The sequence below is a fragment of the Colius striatus genome, chromosome Z (genome assembly GCF_028858725.1).
Source record: "Colius striatus isolate bColStr4 chromosome Z, bColStr4.1.hap1, whole genome shotgun sequence".
NCBI lineage: Eukaryota > Metazoa > Chordata > Aves > Coliiformes > Coliidae > Colius > Colius striatus.
In genome coordinates this window covers 75,985,429-76,008,906 of record NC_084790.1, presented here as the reverse complement: position 1 = coordinate 76,008,906, position 23,478 = coordinate 75,985,429, and the positions used below count along the sequence as shown (strand labels likewise).

At 46.3% G+C, this 23,478-nt stretch overlaps 1 protein-coding gene across 6 annotated transcripts in view; it reads left to right on the top strand.

Moving 5' to 3' along the window:
* RUSC2 (RUN and SH3 domain containing 2) overlaps nucleotides 1–23,478 on the top strand; it is a 62,622-nt gene that overhangs the window by 18,191 nt on the left and 20,953 nt on the right. For 2 of the 6 annotated variants that reach the window (XM_062018447.1, XM_062018448.1), the window contains one exon: nucleotides 5,634–5,739. The exons of the other annotated variants lie outside the window; for them this stretch is intronic. The gene's annotated coding sequence lies outside the window, so the exon portion shown is untranslated. The remainder of the gene's footprint in view (nucleotides 1–5,633; nucleotides 5,740–23,478) is intronic. 6 annotated transcript variants of the gene reach the window in all.

Sequence of the window (23,478 nt, the reverse complement as noted above, 5' to 3'; positions counted from 1 at the left end):
GCAGAGCTACTGGTCTGCAGGGAAGCTGTTAGTACAGAGTAGTCTCAAAATGGAAGCTATTCAACACATCAAAGAATGCTCTGAGTATTAAAAAGTGAGATTTTGCTGGTGATGTTTCCTAATGACACAAAGCTAGGAAGCATCATCAGAGGCTCTTCAGAGTCATTCAGCAGGAAAAGCTTGGATGTCCTTAAGGAATAATACAGATGGGAATCAGATAGTTCAAAATGGCATGGCTGTGTGCATGATAAATAAGCAAAAAGTTCAGCTGCAGCTGGAAGCTTATTGGGGAAAGTGAGAGAGATGGAGGGAAAGTGAGAGAGCTGGGGGAAAACCAAGGGTCTATTAGTGATGTGTAGGATAACTGTGAGCAGATGGTATGATGCAGCTGTGAAAAAGATAGATGTCATCCAACGTTACACGTTGGACAAAGTATTTGTAGCAGAGATGAGGAAATTTTACTGTACTAAGGCACGGTGAGTACTTGCTTGGAAGGCTGTGTACATTTCCAGTTGCTCTGTGAAGGCTGAATGCAAACTGGGTCAGGTCCAGAGAAGGGATATGAGTATGATCAAAGAAATGAAGAGCCTACCTAATGTGAGGTGATTAAAGAACTCAGAAAATATAACTTTAAACACAGACTGGATAAACACTGACGTTAAAGCTCATTTTTAGAACACGAGTGAATAGGGGTGAGTTGTGCATGGATAAAGATAAGCTGGGAATTTAGAGGATGTTCTTTGAACAGCAGAGGAAGACAACAAACAAGAAGAAACATCCACATTTTTGGAAAAAAACAGCAACAACCTTGTCTTCACAAGCCATTTTCTTATTTGGAGGCATGACTCCTGGTGTGGGTTGCTAGCCCTGAAGAAACTAGGGCTGCTGCTCTGGGCAGTGGGCAGGAGTCACTAGGGCAGGGTCATCATGGGGGGTTGGTGGATCCTGCTGCTGCAAACATGCCTGTGACTGGCATAACCCCACAGGCTCCTCTGCCTCTAGATGCTTAATGGCTCTGAGTAAATGTAAAGACTGAGGACAGACATTGCCACTAAACTAGCATGTTGTTCTCTCAGTCTTCTTCCATTCTGACCCCTCATTCACAGAATTACAAAATCATTTAAGTTGGAAAAGACTTTTAAGATCATCAAGTCAAGCCGTTAACCCAACACTGCCACATCCACCACCAAACTCTGTCCATAAGTGAAAAAAGCTCCCATATTTGTTCCCACTGAATAGAAAAGTTGTCAAGCCCATGTTGGTAACGATCAGCTTGTATTGATCTCTGTGTGTTTGAGAGATGGGTACTGTTTGACCTTGAAAGGCAGGGTTTGTGGGGATGCAAAATTATTTGGGTTTTTCTTTCTGAGGATTTTTATAACATTTTCAGCACCTCCTGGTTTGCTGATGGCCTGTATGTTCTCATCCTCTTGCTCCAGTTGAGCAAGGCCATGCTCTTAGTTCAGCTCTGATCAACGTCCCTCTCTCTGGCATTCCTGAAATAGCCTCAGAGGTGGAGGATGGTATTGCTATGTCAAGGATTCAGATTTTTGACATGAGCAATGAATGAGTGAGGTGCAAAGGCACCGAGTGGCTCCCACTTTGTTCCGGAGTGGTCCAGCGCATGGGAAAGTGTCATGAGGTCCATCCCTCCATGGCTGTGCTACAGACGTGGTCATGATGAGGTAGAAGCTGCAGCCTAAGCATCTTGCAGGTAGCAAGGCACAGCTTGTCCACCATGGTGATCAGCTTGCTATTGCCCATACCGCTTTCTGTTTTCTTGAGGGCCATGGACACACTGAAGGTAATGAGGGCTACATCAAAATATCCATCCTTTAAGAGGAAGTGGTAGACAGCTCCCTGTCCTGGGTTATAGCCACAAACTGCAGTGGAGAAGAGGCAGCCCTGGGGTTGTCTGGCTGTTGTGAGTATGGGTAGGTGCCTGACAACAAGAGGTAATTCTCAGGGCCTTATTGACCTGTTCTGGCCCCATGCTTGGTGTCAGAGCCGCAGCTCAGATAGCTGTAGCTGGGATCTGGGGCTGAGCTGTTTCCAGTTCATGGATCACTGGAGTGGATTTGCAGTAAATAGGTAGGAGGCTTGGGCTGGTGGTTGAGGATTCTGCTGTAAAATTGCAGAAAAAAAAGTTGAAAGATTTCTTCCTTCTTGTATATAGGAGCATGCAGACCTTAGGATCAATTCCTGCATGGAATGTGAAGGAAAGGCAAAGACAGAAATGTGTTAGGCCTTCTTTGTGCCTGGATGATCTATTTGTGTCCTGGTTGTTGTCAAGCAAGTGCTCCAGGTACACTACACAGCTTTCATCCAGTGTGAGTGCAGCATATGGAGATCCCCCAAAGTGGTGAGCTCTGCTTCAGCCTGGCACTGAGAATGGGATGTGCCTCCTTACTGGAATTCATGAGTGGGGGAACATGTTGTGCATTGCATCTCACACCCTTAGAGCAAGGGGAGGAGGTGAGGTGTCCAAAACCCTGCCTGACACCCAGGATACCTGTACATAATAAGACATGTTGTTTGATTATCAGTTTCTACTGCCGATCTCCATGCCACAGTGGTGTGGTGCATGGGAATCACCTATCCCTACTGCTACAGGTGAAGCAGGACAGAGACTCCCGCTACTGTAAGAGCAGGCATGTTCTGGCACCTCCATCTCCCTTACCTTGCTCCTCTAAGGAGCACAGTCACTATTCTGCAGTATCCCTGCCTTCCTTGCATGAGAATGTGGAGTCAGCCATGCTCTCCTTCTTGCACTGACTCATCTCTGGTGATCAAAGAGAAGTCATCATCTCCTAGAAGACAGTCCCCAAGAAAGGGCTTTCTTCTTCCTCATTAGCACCTGTGATCTCTGACAACCTGTAAAGCTTTGGGACAGCCTGTCAGTTTTTACCACTGTCTCTGAGAGGAGTAGATCCTGGGGAGGGGAGATGCAGCAAAGGGCAGGCTGCAGAAGTGTAAGGCCACGTGAGCTGTTGCTGGGGTGAACGTGCTGAATGTATTTTAGAGAGGAGGACACAAATGTTTATGCTAAGAACAGATAGGTAAATAGGAGTCTTTCTCAGAGAGCCCTTTATCTGCTTCATTTCTCTGTCTGATTTTTAGCAAAAGAGCCCCCTGTCTCCATCAGCTCTGATGTGCATGTCTGTTAGACAAGGCAGGCAGTGCTGTCAGTGAATTGGTTAATGCTGGTGTCCTGGGACAGGGACAGGGGTGCAGGCAAGCACTCAGCCTGCCAGCATTTGTACCTCCTAGCGTCAGCATTGGCAATGTTCATGGAGGAGTGGGGAGGGCACCGAAATAGTTTCCATTCTCCTCTCTGCTGTGGGAACAAGTCTCCTGGGTAACAAACGCTCCTTGTTCTGCACAGAGCTCCAGAGCTGAGACTCGCTGTCTCCTTCCTCGCTGCAGCTCCCCAACTGTCCCAGCTGAACAGGCCAGAGACGCCTTTTTGAGCCTGCCTTAATTAACACTGACAGTACAATGGGACTGGCCGTACAGGGGTCCAGGGGCTGCACGCTAATGGGAGCACAGTAAAGAGTCTCATTTACTGCAGCTTGGGTGGAGCAGGGCCCAGCAGGACTAGCTTTCTGGTTGCTGTAATGGACAGGCATGGAGATATGTCCCTTGCTCCCACATCCTCCCTGGGTCTTGTCTCTGCTCCTTGAATGGGACCTGGAGACATCATGGGTCCTGAGCATCGAGGGAAAGGCAAGCAGTGGGCTGGGGAGCATGGAGTACCACAGATGGAGCAGATGTGCTGGGCTCTTGGGAAAGACCTGCGGAGCCTGAGCTTTGGGACAGGCTGAGGTATCATTCCCAGTGTTTCAAAGGTGAGTGGCAGAGCTGTGTCAGCAATGGTGACTCCAGTGCAATGCAAATGGGCTGCACAGCCCTCAGCCAGCCCTTTCTCTTTTCTCACTGGAAGGGTCTGTCTGCACCAGAGGAAGTCCTGGGCTCTCACCTCTGGAGCTCCTGGTGGGACTTACCCACCCGATACTGGGTTTTTAGTCAGAAATCTGATTTGAATGGTACTTGAAAAGATATTTTAAAGGTTTCCAATGGCCTGTGATCTGAGACAGTTGGCAGCCACTACCAGTAATGAGTCTAACATTTTTCTGGCGTAGTGGTTTTGTGTTGGCCTTTGCAGTGGCAGAAGCTTCTTCAGAGTATTGTATTTGTTTTATTTGGCTGCTGCTTTGTGTGTATCATGGCACAGATCAAAAAGTACTCAGGTATGTAACTGTTCTTCGTTTCTGTGAACTGTGTGTCTGTTGCCATGTTTATCTCAGCTTTGACTTACCCACTGCACGTGGGCCCTCGAGTTAGGAGATGGGGTTTGGTTCAGTCTCATACAGATTATTTTTTGCAATGTGGACACTCCATTTTCTGAGCTCTCCTTAGCTCAGCACAGGGCAGTGGCTGTAGGAAGAGTGAGATGACAAAGTATGGTAACGAGTGATCCCTCCAGGATGATTATCTCAGGGCAGCTGCTCCAGTGCTAGAAACACCTTCCCTGGCACAGCCTGGAGCACAGCTGAGCTGGAGTGTGTGGTTATGCCCCAGCTGTGACAGAAAAACAAAAGTAGATACACATGTCCCTCTGTGAAGCTACCTGTGCCCTGTCAGGAACTGCACTGACTTGGCTATGGAGCAAGTTGCAGCTGTCTCTGGTGAAAAGAGAGTGATGGAAAAATCCATTCATAGGGCCCCAGCACAGCAAGAGAGCCTGTGCTTTTGCAGGTAGTGATCTCTTATTTCTAGAAGGAAGATCTGCTGTGGATTGCTTTGCAGAGATTCCAGGATTTAGCCTAGGTTACAGGCAGTATTTTAATCACAAGCTGCAGTTCATAGTTGCTGGGCATAGTCCCTGTGGCAGCAGGGACTGCAGCTGTCTTGTCTCTGCCAGGTGTGTTTGGTACTGGGGGAAGTGCTGGTGGTCACATCCTGCTCTGGGGGTGGCTGCGTTTCAGGGATGCTGTGTAGATATTGTTGGTGAAGCTCTTTAGGACAAGACACTACTGAAATGTAAAAGAAGGTTCAAGAAGCTTCTTGTAGTCTTCCTGATCTCTCAGTTATAAGTCCTCCTATCCTCCTCCTCCTCCTCCTCCTCCTCCTGCTTTGCAGAGTAGCATTTTATCTCCAGGGGCTCTGGCTGCCATTAACAACAGTAGGAACGTAGCAGTCTAGTTCCTTTTGCTTGCCTTTGCAAAGATAGGAGAAGAGATGAGGCAGCTCACCACAGAATAAGAGGCTGCAGCTCTATTTTACGGCATAAGCTTTAGTCTTTTTATTTCTCTATTTCTGTCTTCCTGATTTCCCAATTAAGAATCAAATCCTCCATCTTCCAGCTTGACTTAGCTCCCCTCCTCTCCTTCTCTGCTCCCTCCCATCCCTTGCCTTGTCTGAGGTCCCACAGGGGCTGGTTGCAAGCTGTAGCGGCGGTGCTGTGGGCATGCTTGCTCCTTCACACGCAGCAACGTCACAGCAACAGCAGCAGCAGCAGCAGCAGCAGCAGCAGGAGCATTGGAGATGTGATTGCGCAGACCCTCCGCATTGCCAGGGATGCAGCTGTGAGGAAAAAAACATACATTAAAAATTGGCTCTGTTTCCCACAGCATCCTGGTAAGAGAGCACAGAGCCCGTTGGAACTCGAGTGCTCAGTGGTGCCGGAGCAGAACGTGTTCAGCGAGAGCAGACAGGGAACAGAGGATCTGTGGAAAGGTGAGACAGAGAAATGACGGGGTGCTGAGGAGGGGTGGGCGTCAGTTGTGCTGGTGTTTTTCAGGATGTTTATTCTCCTGCAAAGTGGCCAGTTTGTTTTTGTGGAGATAGCCAGCTACCCAAGGAAGCTTGAAAGATTTTAGCATTGCGTTTTCTCGTCAGAGACTGTGTTGCTTCGGAGCTGCTGAGGTTTTGCTGTGATTATAATGAGTGTGAGCGAGTGAGGAGTCTGGCGTTGCGGCGCAGAATGTCTGTTTGTCCATTGTGCTGTGAAATAGCGTTCGGTATGTCTGGGGCTGGTAGTGCAGAGGCGAGCCGTGCTTCACCCCGGCAGTGCTGTGGCACAGCTCTCCATTGTGCCTGCTGTGATATAACAGCCGAGCCCACACGGATTGTTTTGGTCCCGCCAGCTACCATGCTCGCTGTGCATCCCTGGCGGTGATGCTGCTGTGCAGCTCAAAAGCTGTTTTGACAGACAGCGCTTCCATGAAAAGCCAGAAACAAAGGATGCAGACAGAGGAAAGGCTGTGGCTTTTAGCATTTAGTGTGGCTTTTAGCATTTTTTTTTTCCTTGTGTTTTGTTGTTTTGATTTTTTTTTAATACTGGTAAATCAATTGCTCACAAGACATTAAAATAAAATACCACGGCAGGTAAAACCCTGCTTTTCTGCTAAGAGATACGTGGGCTCTGTGAAGGCTGGAGTCCTTTGTGTTGCCCAGGGTGTGTCTGTGCTGGCTGTGGAAATGGATGCTTTCTCCCTGCCTCTTTTCACAGATCGGATGAGAAAGATTATCTAGGAATGGAGGAATTACTACTTTTAATTACTGAAATGAGGGGTCCAGGCTGGGTATCATTTATTAGAGCTTAATTACATGGTCTTGTTATAGCCAAATCCCTCTTTTCCCTCCCTGCCTTCCTTTTTCTTCCCTCCCCCACCCACTGCACAAATCCTTCCATCAAATTGCCTCTGCAAATGCAAAAGGAGAAGGACTTGAAGAAAGAGAAGACTATATATGGGATAGGGGTATAGATGCTGGAAAGGTGATGTTCAGGATGACAGTCAGTGAGAACAATAGGGCAAAGGTATAACAGAATGAGGTTTCATGATGTGTGGTACAGTGACATGGCAGTAGGGCAATGTGCACATGGAAATGCAGTAAGAAAAGAGGATAAGCAAATAGCAGATGCAATCTTTTGGGGTTGTGGAAGATACCGAGCGTGTGAGGTTAGGGATTGCAGGCGTTTTGGGGGAATGTGGTGTTGCGTTAGCACTGGCTGTTAAGGAATAGATCATACAGGGCCTGAATTGGGGAGTGTCATAAAAGTGTATGAAGTATAGAAATAGAGATCTGCTTTTTCACCTCCAGGCACCTACAGCCTCATGTACTGGTATTGCTAAAGAGTGAGCTGTTCCCTGAGTTGGTCAGTGCTGTGTGCAACCCCAAGGGGGTTGTGGAGGTGTGAGCAATCCTCAGCACAGCCTTTTCTGCATCAGTTTTCTGCAGGCACCATTTTGCTGCTGTAGGTTCTCTATTGGTTACTCCCTCTCCATCCCTGTGGAGTGGCAAGGCTCTCCAGCCTTTACACCTGGTAAAGATAAACCCAGTAGATAAACCAGAGTTTCAGTGCAGGAAGCCAAGTGGGAAGGAGAGGGTTTCCAGCAGAACCATGGAGGACAGTGTGTTCTGCTCACAGCTCTGTGACAGTGTTTTGGAAGCACCACAGGGCTTCCCGAACTGCAGTTCCTTTTCATCCCTGTCTTACCCTGAGACCTGGAAACCCTCTCAATGTCTCCAGGTCTGTGTCCCATTCAGCACTATGGGAGCAGGATGTGCTGCTGTAGGTGCATGCCAGTCTGCCTTTGAGGTGCTGTGCAGCGCAGGGTCCTGCAGGAGTTTGGTGGGGTTTAACAACAGCACGTCTGTGTCTGTAGCTACATCCTCGGCCAGGTGACAGGACATACAGCACAGGACATATCTATTCAGGACAAATGTACTTGCATCGGGGTGTGGAAGAAAAATGGTGTATAGTTTGTGTGTACAGTGCTTGCCTAAAGGAGTAAAAATATGATGCATCCCCCTTCACTGTCTGAGGTGGGAATGCTTCCCAGGACATACAGGCCATGCCTAGGTAATAGGTACCACTCTTACAACAGCATCTGTTAAGCAGTGAGACTGCACAGATAATTTCTGCCTTGAGATGCTTAAAAGATGGGCAAAAGCTTCTGGTGGCTGTAGCCAACTGAAATAATTCACAGGAAGGAGATAAAATTGCTGCTGGGTGTCTTCCTCACTGCACTGATGCAGAATGCTGGGGATGAAGTGCAGATGGATCTCTGGATTCAAGGGACCTGGACCTGCATTGCAGAAAGTGCAGGTGGCCCAGTAGACTATGCCATGCTGTTAGGAATGCCCTGGTCACAGCTCCATTACACCTCTCAGATGTCTGCAGCTGTGACAGCAAACAGAAATTAAGCTCTCTGTCCCAAGGATCTTCATTTTCTTCCAGTCTTATGCTCCTGATGACTGAAGATCTCTCTCTGGTATTACCTCTGATAGCCATACAGTAATTCACCTTTAGCGACCTCATGGTGTGTCTTGCCCCACTTTTCATGTATTTCCCAGTTTTGCTACTCTTTTCCAATGTTTTCTGAAAGCCTTACATAGTATGAAGGGCAGGTCAATAGATCCAGCGTGGGTCACTTCCCTTCCTCTTTCGGAACAGGTACAGACTTTGTTACTCACCAGCCACACAGATTCCCCTCCTCTTACCTCTCTTTCCTTATGGGTATTTTTATTAAAAGCCTGGCTGCCAGCTGTGATCATGCAACTATTTTTTCATTGTTTTAGGATCAAGAAAATCTTGTACCTGTGTCTGAGTGCATTCATCTTCTTAAATTTGTTTATACTTCAAAAGCTCATTTCCCTTTCTGCACTTTCTTCTCTATTGTCTAACATATTGTCACTGCAGCTTCTATATTCTTCTTCTTGCCAAAACATCACCAAAGATGCTGGGTTACTTATCTCTAATATCCTTCTTGGTGTGGTTATTCTTTCAGGTCAAGAGCCCTGCTCTTCTAAGTTCCTCACCTTGCTTTGTGATGATTGTGTGCACTCAAAGTCTTTTTTGCATATCTCTCCAAGCTCTTTGTTCTTGTTGGCTTTATAACCGTTTGCCCTGATACGCCAGAGATCTGCCCTTTAAAAATTAAAAAGGTTTTGTTACAGAGCTGTTTCCTTTTTACCCTTTTATTTAATATAAACGAGGTCATCTTGAGATACTCAGTCCAAATTCTATGACATAGATGCTGGGTGATAACTCCTGTTAGTAGTCAAGGCTTCTCACAGACCTGAAACCCAAGAAAATCAAACAGAAAGTGAGAGGTGGGAAGATCTGTGCAGGTGGTTGAGACATAGAGGACTGGAGGTGGAGGTTACTCCTTGCCAGGACAACTGTGGAATCACAAGATGGTACTAAATGAGAAGATTTTGTCCCCACCTTGAAGACATTGAAATCCAACTGGTAGTGGGAAAGCTTACTTGTCTGTTACCTGTGCTGCTTCACGTGAACAGTCTTGATGTGATGAAGTGCTTCTGGCCATCCAGTCTGTAAGCCCAAAAGAGCCAGAAGTTCACCCCGTTCCAGAGCTATGCAAAAGGCTGTAGGATAAGTCTTGAAGGAGCTGAGGGATCTCGTCTGGCAGGAGTGAAATCCATAGCAATGGTCAATGACAGCTGTGTTGGTAACTAGTCTTAGCAGGGATTTGTCATGTTATCTGCTGAGCAGGTTCGCTGCGTGCCCTAGCAGTCATCTGAAAGTTGGTTACTTTCCAAAGAAAAAGAAGCAGGCTGTCAAAATGGCTCTAGTCCCTGATCCTGCTCCAGTTTCCTCTCTTGGTAAAAATTATGTTAATTTTCTGAAAGTGGGTCAAAGCAGGGATATACTTGTTAACATGAGCTCAACAGCAGGATTGTCTACAAACTCTTTCCCCACTGCAGTTGTATTGCAGCCCCAGTCACATAGACACATGCAAATATGATGTAGCAGTGTTGTATCCATCAGGTACACATGCACATATTTCTTACTGGTTAACACCGCTGATGTATTGGCAGATAGGAAATACAAAGAAACAAACTAAAACCACTGCAGTTGTTAACTGTTGTAAATGGGAGAGTGACAGAGGGCAGAGCTGTAATGGAGGGGAGTGGATGTAAGGTAGGCAACTCCTGGCTAAGGCTGACCTTCTGCATCTGAAATCTTGGGACGGAGACCGTGTGTTGGTCTTTGGTGCTGAGGGTTGTGGAGCAGCCAGTACCTTTGAATGATAAGTAATAAATATTTGACTGATGGAAGCAAGTGCTTTGTACTGACCCTTTGCAATTAATGGGAAACTGGCACTACCACCAAACTATCTCTGCTCCAGCACAAGATAATCCCTGAAGTAGAGAGCAAGTGTCACTGCCTTGTTGCTGTGCTTTTGATCCAGTAGCACAGATATCTCAGAGTGACGAGAACCAGCAGCTCAGTCTGGCCAGAGGGGATTTTTTTCTTACCTGAGACTAGACTGTCCCCTGCTTGGGGAAGGGTGGGACACATGCACAAAGGATGGGTACTGAACTAGGAGAGTGCCTTCCTCTTGGTTTCCTGGGTGTGAGAGATTCACCTGAGCATCTGTGGTTCTGGCAAACGCTCAGGAGCTCTCCTGCACACCACTGCCAGAAAAAAAACCTGCATACAGTTGCAAGAAAACTATTTTTTTCATGAGAACTCAAGTTGTGATGGAAGGTTTGAGATGAGTTGCTTAACTTTGATGCAGTCAACTCTGGGTAAAATATGTGCTCCTCAGTGCTGGTGAACTCAGACTTAATTCAGCAACAGTTAGATAATCTCTTGCTGCTCCTTCTGACCCTCAGGGAACGAGCTCTTCCAGTGTTAACTCTTCAAGGGAGTAGAGAGTCCTTGCTCCCTAAACAGTTAGATTAATCTCAGTTTAACTCCAGAAATGCACCTGATTCTTTGTAAACTGACACCAGCTGCCATCACTTCTGGAAACGTGTGACCTAGATACTTTCAGTGGGCAGACTTTTCTCTGTTCTGCTCTGCCTATAAGACTAACCCTATACTTAGCCCTCTGCCTGGTAAGCCCAATTCTCCTTCTTTTGGTCTCTCTCTGGGGTTCCTGTGGTGAAGGGCAGGGACATGTACCTCATGCTGCATTGTTATGTGTCTTCTGTGTAAGTTCAGATAGCATAGCTGTCCTCACAAGTGTCCCTTTGAGCAGGCAGAATTACCTGTCTGGACTGTAGTGCCTTGGTGGTGAGGCTAGTTCCAGTGTCTGCTTACACCACAATTTTCCCTGCAGTCCCACCCTTGGACCTTTTCCAGAAGCTCAGGTAGCAGAGCCATGAGCCCACATGTGAGAAGGAAGATCAGATCCAGTGGGAGGTATAAATAATTCGTATGTCTGGTCTCAAAATATTGTTGGCCCACACATTGTACCTCCATTGGCTTTGCCTAATTTATTCTAGTGATCGATAGTTGGAGTGACACATCTGCCCTGGGATTTGTCTTACTCTTCACCTTTTGTTACTATGTGAGTTGTTGTGTCTTTTAAGGGATCTCTTGCCTGAATATGGCTTATTGTGAGCAGTGATTGTATCTTGACCCTTCAAGAAGGACGGCAAGATGATTTCAGCATGCACTTAGCCATTTTCTACTGGCAACAGGCTCCCTTCCAGCCCACAGTCAGCAGCATCTAACAGCCTACTGCTGAGGTCTGGCCTCCAGCTGCAGGTTATAGTACTTGAAATGGCTGTTGAGGAGAGCATCTTCCTTACCCAGGTGTGTCCTCCTGCTGTCAGCTGCTTGTCATATGCCTTTTTTTCATTTCTGAAGGCACTTGCTATTTAGAATTACTGTATTTATAAAGCACTCTGAAGGTGGTGACTACTTATTGCAGTGAGCCTGACAGCCTTTTTGTTCCTACATGCTTCCCTCTTAGGCTGGCTGTTCTGAGAGGAGGACTGGGTCAGAGGAAAGTTAAGGCTGCATGAAGCCCGTGGGACCTCAGACATCTCTTGAGGTCTCTAGACCCTGATGCAGTAGAACCAGCCAGTTCATGGCACAATACCTGAGGAGGAGAGGAGAAAGTGGCAGAAGCGGGTTTTTCCCAGCACTGACACACAATGGTGTAAGGGTGGTTAATGCACAAAGGTGGCAATGCTCTACTCATATGTCATTCCGTTTATGTTTGGCCATGTCTTGTTGAGACACTGAGAGGATTTATTCTGTTGGGGTTTCTATTATCTGTGCTTCTGTTGATGATATTGCACAAGCTTCAGAGGTTCAAAGAATGTCTCCATCTCCATAACTGACCTCTCCCGGGTTTGTGCTGCTGACATGGTTTGGTACTGTGGAATGGAGAAATACCCCAAACTGAAGTGATGTGTTTGTGTTTGTCCCGGAGGCACTGAGGAGTGATTCCCCTTGTTGTCTGCTTTCTCCTTGGCACGAGTTGAGACTGAAAAGAAAAACCACAACAACCTCTTGGCCTGCCCATAAAAATGAAAAGAGAATCTTCTTTCATGGAGGGAAGCCACCAGACCTCACTGATTTAATGAGGCAGGTTCACCAGGGGAAGTAACCTTCAGCCCAGACCTTACTCAGATCTTATATCTCATGGGGAACCACAAAGAGAATTTTCATGGTGATATGGGACACCTTTCCCCACAACCCTACACCAAGAGTTTGTGCAGCGTGAGGGAACACACTCTCAAAATTACACACACCACAAAGAGGAAAAAGAAACTCCTTTACTCAGAGAACAGATATTTAGGAAAAATCACCTGCTTTTTTCTAGGCTGGTCTTCTTGTGATCCTTTTGTTTTTTTCTTTGAGCTTGATGCTAAGGTATGTAAATGTGTGTAACATAAGAGAGCCATAAAAGTACACTTTGTCAGGTTCCAAATCATTAAACTGATTAATTCAATTGAATCCAACTCATTAATGTCATTAAACTGCAAAAAGTACCTGGATGTCACCCATTTTATAAGGGACTTGACTCGTTGAGCATCTAAATATAAATGTTAAGGTAAATGAGAAATGCGGTGGAAAATTATGGTACAGAGTCTTTCAAGGTTGATACAGAAAGCAGGAGGTATCTTACTGTTGAAAGGGAAATTGTGCAGTTACTCATCCCAGCTCAGAAGCACAACTGCAGAACAGGAGGGAATTGAGAAGCTGCCCAGGAAACTGCGTAAAGTCCTTGAAAACTCTTGTAAGAGGAGAGACTAAAGAAATGGGAATCATTTGTCTTAAATGGGAAAACTTAATTGGGAAACTGATGAAATAATTAGCAGTCTAGAGAAAGATGGTAGTAATTTGTGAGGTGACCTGCTTGTCCCATGGAAGTATTCCAGGAAATTGAGGAGGATTATTTGAAACTGATAAAAGGAATAATTTTCATGTATTGTGATTAATTACTCACTGAATCTTGCTGTCAAAGCTTCGAAGCGCAGAAATATTCCCAAATGGATTGGCATTTGTGTGACTAAGACTAACTGGGGTATTTATAGCACATTTTCAGAAGTTGGAAAGTTTTGGAACCTCCTGACTGAGTTGAGGCCCATCTTAGTGGAAGGGCTTAGGAAAGGAAACTTCTTCCTCACCACTTGTTGTAGGTGCTTGTTCTTTTCTCTGAGACTGGTACAGAAAGGATACAACAGCTTCAAGAAAAGAGGTGTCCAAATCTGAACATGTCCCAGCTGGGGAGATCTGGGAGCCTACAGTCTTAGGGTGTCTCCTCAGCCCTCTTGAATACCCTTGTAGTGATTAAAAGCAGAGTGGTCATCCCTCCCATAGACATAATGCATCCTCTGAGACTCTGACATGCTCTTCCACAAGAGAGCCAAGGTTCATCCCTCTTTGCCCTGCTATCTTCTCCTGGTGAATAAGTCCTCTGCAGCCCAGCAAGACTTTCCTCTGCAGAAGACCTCAGTTAATCCAAGGTTATCAGATTTAGTTAGACTCTTAATGTTCTGTTGAGCCCGGCCATTCCAAGCCTAATTAGCACATGAAGTGTCTTGTGGAGCAATGTCCTAAAATAAACTGTCCTGACTAGAGATTTACAAGCCGAGTTTGGTTTGGGTGGCCAGCCCCTGCAAGGGATAAGTTTCTCCTCTCAGAAGAAAAGTATGTGTAATCATTAGGAGTGCCTGGTCTGCTTCATAAGTATTTTATTAAGGTTCTGGCTTGCCTTTTGCTAGTTTTGTTGCATGGAAAATATTCTGTTATGTAAATTGATGCTGTGGTTTCATCCAGATCCTTTTGAGTTCTGCCTTGCTGCCAGCCATGGAAACATACAAAAACACCCACACGTCAGGAGGACACTCAGAGAGAGTCCATTGACCAGAACAAGTTTGTGGGAATAACTCACATACGTGAGCAGAGCGAAAAGTTCGCAACTACTCAGAGGGGTGGTAAATGTAGTAGAAAATATGATACTCTCCCTGCCCTCACCTAAGGACAAGCAATGAAGTTAGATGCCTGTGTGTTACTGTTGCATGTAATTTGGTGTGGAATAAACTGCTTCAGGAACTTACAAGCTCTAAAATTGCAACAATTCAGAGTAAAAAAAAAATAGGGACACTGCAAGGGATGAGAATGTACAGCACTATGACTGTATAGGCTCGCAGCTTTCTATGGGTGGGTTATGAAACCCACTCCTAGATGTGAACTGCTCCCATATGAAGGAAGCTGCCTGTGACAAGGGGGAAGGATGGAGCATCCTATCATTTTTTTGCCCGTTTCATGGTCATTACTCCTCATGGAGAGCATCTGAGCTCTGCTGGCAAAGGTGGAGGAGGCAGCTTTACTCTCCTGATTCACACCATGGATATTTGTGTTCTGCTGCTGAAAAAAACCTCCCTGTAGCAGCTGATAAATGAAGACTAAATACATTAATCTGTCCATTGCTTCTTTCTCACTCCTCACATTTCTGAGCTCGTGGCAACAATTGCCCTCGATTCTGCCCTCGATTGTAAGCGCATTTCCCATAGATTTGTTTTGGCCAAGGAGGTCACATCAAGACCTGCTGTGAAGTCCAAAGGGTTTTTTTCTAATCTTGTGCAATCTTGCTGTGGTCCAAGGATTTGTTCCCAAAAGCTTCTTGTCCCATCATCTTGGGAATTATGCTGCCTTTTTTTCATCCTCCCTGAATCCTGCTGAAATGAGATTCAGATGTCATTTGAACACGATTGCTGAGGATCTGTTTGTTCAGGAACCCGGCCAAAAAAAAAAAGGGTCAACAAATGCACTGTCTTAACAGTAATCAGCCACATTCCCTTTTCAAACCTCTGTCCTACAGGATCCTTTCCTCTACCTACCTTCAAGGGACTGCAAAGTCTAGCCTGTGGGCTAAATGCAGTTTAGCATTTCAGCAGCAATGGCGTGCTTCAGAGAGCTGGATAAATTTTCTGCATTAGTCTCATCAGATGCTGCCTTTATTGGATTGTTACTCAGGCCTTTTGCTTTGTAGCATGCTCTCATCCCCAAATCAGGGTGATGATGCCGACCTCCAGACCACTGAATTGCTTATTGCATATTCCTACTTGAGAGAAACAGAAAATTTTTCTCTTTGTTCTGCAGTCATTGCTTCTGGGCTTGGCAGAACTACTTTGAGATAAGAAGGGTTAAAATTTCCCACAGTCTTAGCAAGAGTCAGCTGCTGGACATAACTGCTGTTTGAAAAACCATTTAGATGTGCACGGTAAAGAGAAGTATCTAATAAAACCAGGCTGCTGCTGTGATGTTTTCTGTTTGTACTTGATTCAAGGAGCTCCTGATCTCGTTTTACACAGTGTGTATCAAATGGCATGTAGGGCTGCATAATTTAAAAATAATACAGCTCTGCAGATGCAGGCATTCTGGCTGTCTGGCAGCACCAATGCCCATCACTGCTGGGTAATGCCATACCTGTGTTGCTTCTCCTAGTCAGTGGAACATGGCTACCTGGTCCTGGTAGCAAACCATTGCATCACCACTGTGTTCAAGTCTGAAGATAATGTTGATGGGGCTTTTATCTCTAGCTGCTTTACTTATGGTGGCTTGAGGAGTGATACTTCAGTTCTTTTAATAACTTAGCCCTGCTGTGGTTTTACTTTCCTATAGCCACCACATCCCTGTTCTGGCTTTGTTAGGTTACTGCATGGGCTTGTACATCTGTTATCTGCCACCCCACAGATGTTTGGTTTTCACTTGATAGTGAGTGGTTCCTGCATACATGAAGCTCTGGGACGACTGGGCCGTAAACATGATTTTACATTCTCTTTAACTGAGTTATCTTAGTCAAGTTCCCTGTTTGTCGAGCTTTCTCCAATGATCACTGATGCTTTTGCCTTGCAGGGTGGATTCGGGATTGTTTTGTAGCTGTGATGACTGGAAAGGGTGGTCTGGACAGAAATGCAATGCCAATTTCAACCTGGATGGAGAGGAAGCAATATTGAAGATACTCAGCTGTGGGGCAGCCCATATGGGTGTGCTGACCTATATGAGAGTGAGCTGTTATTCACTGTGAAGACAGACCTTTGTCTCTTTCAGGGCTTGTCTCATTTGTTTTCCCCAAGTCATGAAGCTGATAGGGAATCTAGAACTGATAGTGGATCTAGAACTACTTGAGATGAAGCTGTCCTCATGTGCTTTTTCTTTGTGCAGATGCAACTTACTTCTGAAATTGTTCTCCCACAAGCCCTGGATAAGCAGAACCTTTCCTTTGCCATGGTGTGGGCAACACCAAGTTGTCTGAAGCCAGATTCCAGTAAATGTTAGTGAGGAAAGTCAAGGACCCAGTGAAAGAGATTTATGCCCTCTCATTGAGAGGTCTTTCCAAAGTATAGTAACTCTAGGGATGCTTCAGATCACAGGAACTCCTGAAATCTCCAGTTGAGGCCTGGGGCTGTTTGGCCTGGAGAAGACTGAGGGGGAAACCTTATCAATGTCGATAAACACCTAAAGAGTGGGTGTTGAGAGGATGAAGCCAGTCTTTTATCTGTAGTGCCCAGTGATAGGACAGGGGGTAATGGGCACCAGCTGTAACACAGGAAGTTCCACTGGAGCAGGAGAAGAAAGTTCTTTGCTGTTCAGGTGAGGGAGCCCTCGCTCAGGCTGCCCAGGGAGGCTGTGGAGTTTCCTTCTCTGGAGGTTTTCAGAACTGACCTGGACATGTTCCTGTGTGACCTTATCGAGGGCAATCTGCTTTAGCAGGCAGTGGGGCTGGATGAACTCTAGAGGTCCCTTCCTGCCCCAGCCATTCTGTGATTTGGTAAGTGCCTCCATCCATATGAAGCATCCATGCCCTCTGCACTTCTTGCTATGATCTCAGGAGCCATCATCCCTGCAGTGCACACCCAAGCAAGAACAGCTGCTCGTTGACTGTTGCTTGTAGCCACACAACAGCCCTTGTCAGCAGTGTTGCCCTCCTGGATGCCTGCAGGCCATGGAGCCAGCTTTGATTCACAGAGCTGCTCTGAGTTTCATTCCCGACTCCCTCGGCAGGACAGTTTATTTGCAGACTTCTTGTGGCTGTTGTGGCAGGGAGTTTTGAGCTGGCAGCTCCCAGGCATACAGTTGATGGGAAAACCTTCATTTCACATTTCTGCTGGCTCTGGCTCTGCTTCACCCACAACTGCTAGCTGTGTTTTTGTCACTACTCAGCTGCAGCCTCTGGTTCTTAGGGTCATCAATCAGAAAGTCTGTAAAAGTCTGTAAAGCCCTAAACCCTGGCCAAAAGCTATGTGGTTAAGGAGGAATTAAGCTTCTAGTCTTCAGTTACTGATTCTGCCCGGCAATTTCATTTGCTTATCGGAATTCTTTTCTTTCTGTGTTGGGTTCTGGAGTGCTCTGAGAACCCTGCAACAGCCAGGCCCCAGCACTCAAGCAAATCCATATTTCAGAAAGGAATTGTGTAATGTCTCTTCTAAGATCTTCAGTATGTTTTAAGAGTACTCAGACAGAAAGGTGCTATAGAAGCATAGGCCCTTCTACTGCTGCTGCTACTAGACTGTCTGTGATAAGAAAGGATTTACTGTGCCTGGAGTCTAATTCAGCAGCAATTTCAGTGTGATATTAACAGCTAGAAACATCAGTCTTCTCTGTGGATTTCCTTATAGTAATTAGGAGCATATGTGGTGGGGGTGGGGCAGAGTACAGCAGGTGGGGAGAAGGAGGAGCAGGTTCCAGCCTAAATCACCTCAGTGGATGCTCGTGAGTCACAGCCTATAAGTGGCCCCGGCCAAATGCCACATGCCAGATTATGAGTCATGGAGAAAGAGAGCACATAATGGGAGAAACTGGTTCGGTCACTGTACAGATTGGGTGTTAGCTGGAAAGATCTGCTTGAGCTATTTCTGATGTCTTGTGTAACTCAAAATGCCCAAAGCAGCTGGGGGTTCTTTTCCTCTGACTGGGAGGCAGTACCTGCCTCATGGTAGTTGTGTCATTGGCAGGAATACACACACCACACATTGCTTATTTTCACACCCTCTCTCATCTCTGCAGGCAGGCCCCTCATCTCTGACCAGCGCAGCTCCTTGCTGCCAGGAGCACCAGGGCTGTGATGAGTCATCACGTGCTGCAGTTTCCATTTTGAACACATCATAATCCTAGTTCTGGGATGTAATGATATCACTGATCATGGGCTTAGTCAGGCTGAGCTGGAAACTGCTGGAAAAAGCCCTGGCCCAGGCAGCACATCAACATGGAAAGAATAGGGAAGTAGTATTTTCAGGAAACGCTGTTCAGTACCACAAGAGGAACCAGACTGAGCTGAGGCAGAAATTTAGGAAGTATTTAGTGTTTCTATCTTGCTGCAGCTGACTTTAAACACTGAGTGTTGGAATAGTCACCCTGAGACCAGGCAGACCATCCTCACGATGCTCCCTGTTTCCCAAGGCAGGGAAGGAGAGCTGAAGATTTAGGATGAGTCAAACAACTAGTACTTCCTTTTATACCTTTTCTTTTGTTAAACAATTTGATGAAGGCATGGATTTGGCAGAGATGTATTAGGTGGCAAAAAATACACAGATGTCCAAAGAAATACCACTAGCTAGTCCCACCCTACAACAATTTATATAGGTCTCTTCACCTTCACCCTCTTCTTACCCTGAAGGTTCAGACCTATCCCCAAATCACGCATCCTATGCCCCTCACCCCGTCTTTTTTGCTGATGCTGCTCCCAGAGAGCCCTCCGTCTTCCTGGAATTTTCTGTTTATTTTGAAACTATTTGGTACGTTCCAGCAGCTTTTGGAGCAGCAAAGCTGAGGCAGAGATGAACTGCATTACTGGGATTCTGGAAACTGGTGCTGGAACCAGTAAGCCCTGAGAGCCCACACACTGTTTTCAGTTTGAATTTGTCTGCCAGCCCCTTTGCCTGGAGCCAGACTCACGGGGAGTAAACTGAATATATCTCTCCCGATGAGAGCAAAGAGGAGATGTCTGTATTGTGTCCCTGTCTGCAAGCTCACACAAACCATTGCTTCTACGACATTTCTGCTCATTCTTGTTTGTAGAGCTCTGTGGTTTCTTCATGCATATTAATGCAGATGCTCTGTAGGAGTCAGGGATTCACATGGAACAACTGTCAAAGAAAAGTAGCTCCAATACAAAAGCATTTTTGCTGGTTTGTCTATGAAACTGAGTGCCTGGCTTTTAACCCTGTCTTTCCATCTTTCGCCCTCGAGTGATGTGATTGAACTTAGTCCACCTGAGGAAGATGATGATGAAAGTGAAAACACAGCCATTCAGGAACAGGCAGCAGGAACCCTCACAGTTGGGCATTCAATTTCACAGACAGAGTGACTGAGATTTGTTGAAGCAGTAATCTGCTCAGAAAAAAACAGCTTCCAAAAAGCCAGCATCCTCTCCAGCTGGCAGTTCTGATATCTTATTCTTGCCTCTTCACCCTCCCCGCTATACATGCAGTCTTTTTGCATTCAGATCACTTTTATTTCTTAAATCTCTGCATGCCTTCCCAAGTATTGCATTGCATTTTATGAGGACACTTGTGTTGCTGTGTGATGGACCTTGTCACCCCACGTGTGCAGCTGACAGGACTGAGCAGAGCAGGGTATTAAGCAATCAGTGGTGGAACTCCAAAAGCGTGGCCCGAGCAGTAACTGATAGGGGGTATGCCTGGAGGTATGTGACCACCACACCTAACGCATCAGCACTTGGAGCCCAGGCTGGTGTTTGCACCAGTCTCTTCTAATTGACACAGAGGATTGCTGCAGGACAGCTCTGGGGGCTTCCACATCTTTTCAACAGTGTGGCAGAGGCAGGAGGTTGTGCTCCATAAGCCATGGTGCTGCCATGGTGCTGCAATGAGCTCCCCTAAATTTGCACAACACCTCAGTCTTTGAAGGTAAAACAGAGGAAGGTTTGGGGGGCCTCTGTGTAGTGCTCAACAAGGACTTAGAAGGCATGAAGTGAAGAGTCTGAAGGGCTCTGCTCTGCAAGGGGCTGCATGGGTGGATAGTCCTGTCAACTGCAGCATATTGCCTCCTTCCTAAAGCGCAGACGTGGCTTGGTAGGCAGCTCTGATATCAGTGCTGAACCGTCCTCTGTTGCTTAGCACTCACCTCCTTCTCCTTACCTAGAGCTTTGTTGCAGCCAAGAAGTTTTTGTCATGTGTGTATGTGTATCTGTATGTGTATGTGGGCAGAAGCATTCGTGAGCAATTCTGTACCATACCATAGGTGTCTCTCAAAAAGCCATCCTCTCTACCCTTTATTTTCTTGACTGGAATGAAGCATCCACAACTAGTGAAATGCCTGGCCCCTGTCTTCTCCAGGTAACCCTTAGCAGCTCAAGAAAGAACTAACTGAGCAAACAAGCTGCATCTCCCATGTAGCAGTAGATGATGTCAGCATGGAGAAGGCAAAGAATTTTTACTGTTGTACTGACGTGTCTAGAGTCATGGTGCTCCCTGCATGTCTCTCTGCCTTGCACTGCCGTGACAAGCTTTTCTAGGCAGGAATTGTTGCTGGATGCAGTGTTTGCTGTTGTATGTGTAGAACTGAGCAGGATTCAGCACGCTGTGAGCTTGTGCTATTGTAAATAATACATAAGAAGAATGCACTGATTTGGCAAAAAGTGTTCAGGTACAGACTGCCTGTCCACATCTGGAATCTTCCCTTTGCAGAGGTGTGTGAGGGCTTTATAAAGAGCTGATCAGAGGCAGCAGAATCCAAAACTACTCTGCTTGCTGCATCTTACACCCCGCTGTCAATCCCAGCCTACCAGACCCTGAACAGGAAGAGGGAGGATCCTTCTACAGTATTCTAGAATCACAGAGGGAAAGTCAAGGGATTGTACAGCCAGGGAGGATGATTTGGTATTGGGAACTGAATAATCCCTATGCTGGCAGTTCGTTGCCAACCTCTCTCTAAGACAGGAGAAAGCTAGGAGAGATGTCCCAGGGAGAAAGGAGGGGTATGTAGGGCACAAAAGAAAGTCATGCATATCCCAAGGGAAGCTGTCAGAATGTCTCCCAGCAGGAGCTGGCTGCATGCCACCTGCAATACTGCGACCGTGAGATATCTGCTGGGAACAGGCTGTGGGTGCAGGCGGAGTGGGCATCCGTCTGTTGCAGCATCTGTGACAGCCAGTGAATCACAGTCCACCCAGGAAGCCTATGCTGACACTGAAACTGAGTAGCTGGGCAGAGTGTTGCAGCCAGAGCTCCAGAGAGACAGCTGGGAAATGGCTGTGTGTCAGCTCTCTTGACATTTTACTGTCAAATGTCAAAGTGTGCCTGTGCAAGCCTTGTCCTCCCACAGCAGCCTCTGCACCAACACAAAGCGTGTGTATCTCAGCAGTGCCTGTCAGCAGATCAGTGCTGGTGCTGGGAGCCAGCTCCAAGCAGCCATTTCCTAGAGGTCATGGGGACCTGATGCTTCAGCAGTGACATCTGCTCCCATCTCAGTCCCTATCCTCAAAATTACACTTTTCAACTGATTGTATTGTGCCAACACACACAGTATAGAAAAGCCTTACGGGGAGGCATCATCTAAGAATTACAGTTAGCTACAAAGACAATAACAAGGGCAGAAGGGGCCTACACGAGCAGAAGAGCATTGAGGGACCAGATTTTTTCCCTTAATGAAGGATGGAGAGGATACAATAGAGGCTGCTGCTGCTACCTGTGTATCAGCAGTGCACAAGGTCCAAAAATGGGATGTGAACACTGACTCAACTGTTAAGCATCCTTTTCAACGTGTGTGTCCTTATTCCGTCGGGACAGTTAATTTTGTCCCTAGTAGCTGATACAGGACTATGTTTTGAGTTTAGTGTGAGAAAAACACTGAGGGTTTAGCTCAGTATTGTTACTGAGCACTTATCCTAAATTAAGGACTTTTCCATTTCCCATCCTCTGCCAGTGAGGAGATGCAAAAGAAGCTGGGAGGGAGCACAGTCAGGATGGGTGACCCACACTAGGACTATTCCATACCATGCCCAGTGCAGAAACTGGAGGTAGTTGGCAGATCACCACTCAGGCAGTGAGTGCCCAGTGAGTGCTGGGCAATTGTGTTGGGCTTCGCTTGTCTTTCTTGTCTTGGGTTTTATTTCTCTCTCTTTGTGTAATCTTCATCTTAATTAAGAGTATTATTGTATATCTTATATTATTGTTGTTATTATTATAGTTTATTTCTTATGTCAACCCATCCATTTTAGTCTTTTTTTCTGCCTCTCTTCTCCACCCAACTGACAGAGGGAAGAACTGAATGAGTAGCTGCATGGTGCCTAGTTACTGGCTGTGATTAAACGATGACTGTGCTATGTATGGACTCAGGAGCTTCTCTTACGGACAGTGGTTCTTGAATAACGTGATTTGGGCATCCTTGATGTAAAACATCTGTTCCCAGGAACCAGTCATTCCTCTCAGCCTCTGTGGTAACCACTGTGAAAACAGGCCAGAGGTTTGTAAGATGAAGGAGTCACTGAAAGGGGAGTGAGGGGTGATACAGGCATTAGGGAGACTATAGGTGGAGAAGAGTTTATGGTCACACTAGAGTCCAGCTGGATGCAGCCCAATGGATCCAGGTGACCTCTGCAATTCAGAGCCTAATCCTGAGTGGAACATCCCAACAGAAGCAGACATGAGGGTGAGCGTGCCCCTCGAACAGGTCTCATGATGATCTCCAGTAGAGTCTTCCAGAAGGCTCATCTGTTTGATTACACTAATGTAGCATTAATTCTTACATCACTGAGTGTTTATTGTAAACACTAGGTCCATTTCCATCTCTATATTTTTTTCCCCACCAGCATCATCCTGTGTCTGTGAGAAGCAGTGTTGTGTGTGGGAGGAAAGTACTTCTTTTGATCCTTTTTTTAGCACCTTTTAATTGCTATTTTTGTGCCATGAAGCTAAAGAACTGAAATTCCTGATGTTTCTGTGGAGCTGTCTCATTGCTTACACTGTTGTTCTAGCTTCTCCCTCATTTCTCAGTTTCCCTCCTGGGCTCTCACATGCCTTTGCAGCTCTGCTCCAAATCCATCATCATCCCGTAGTCACAAATGCAAGTTAGGTAGGTAAGGTAGGCACAGACAGATACTTTGAATGCCACTTTCTGGTATCTGAAGGTCAGTGCAGGCAGCAGACCCAGGGTGCTGGAGTCCAGAGCAAGATCTCAGTATGCAGTGTCAGGGTACTATGAGCACTGAGGATGCCTGGATGAGATAAGGG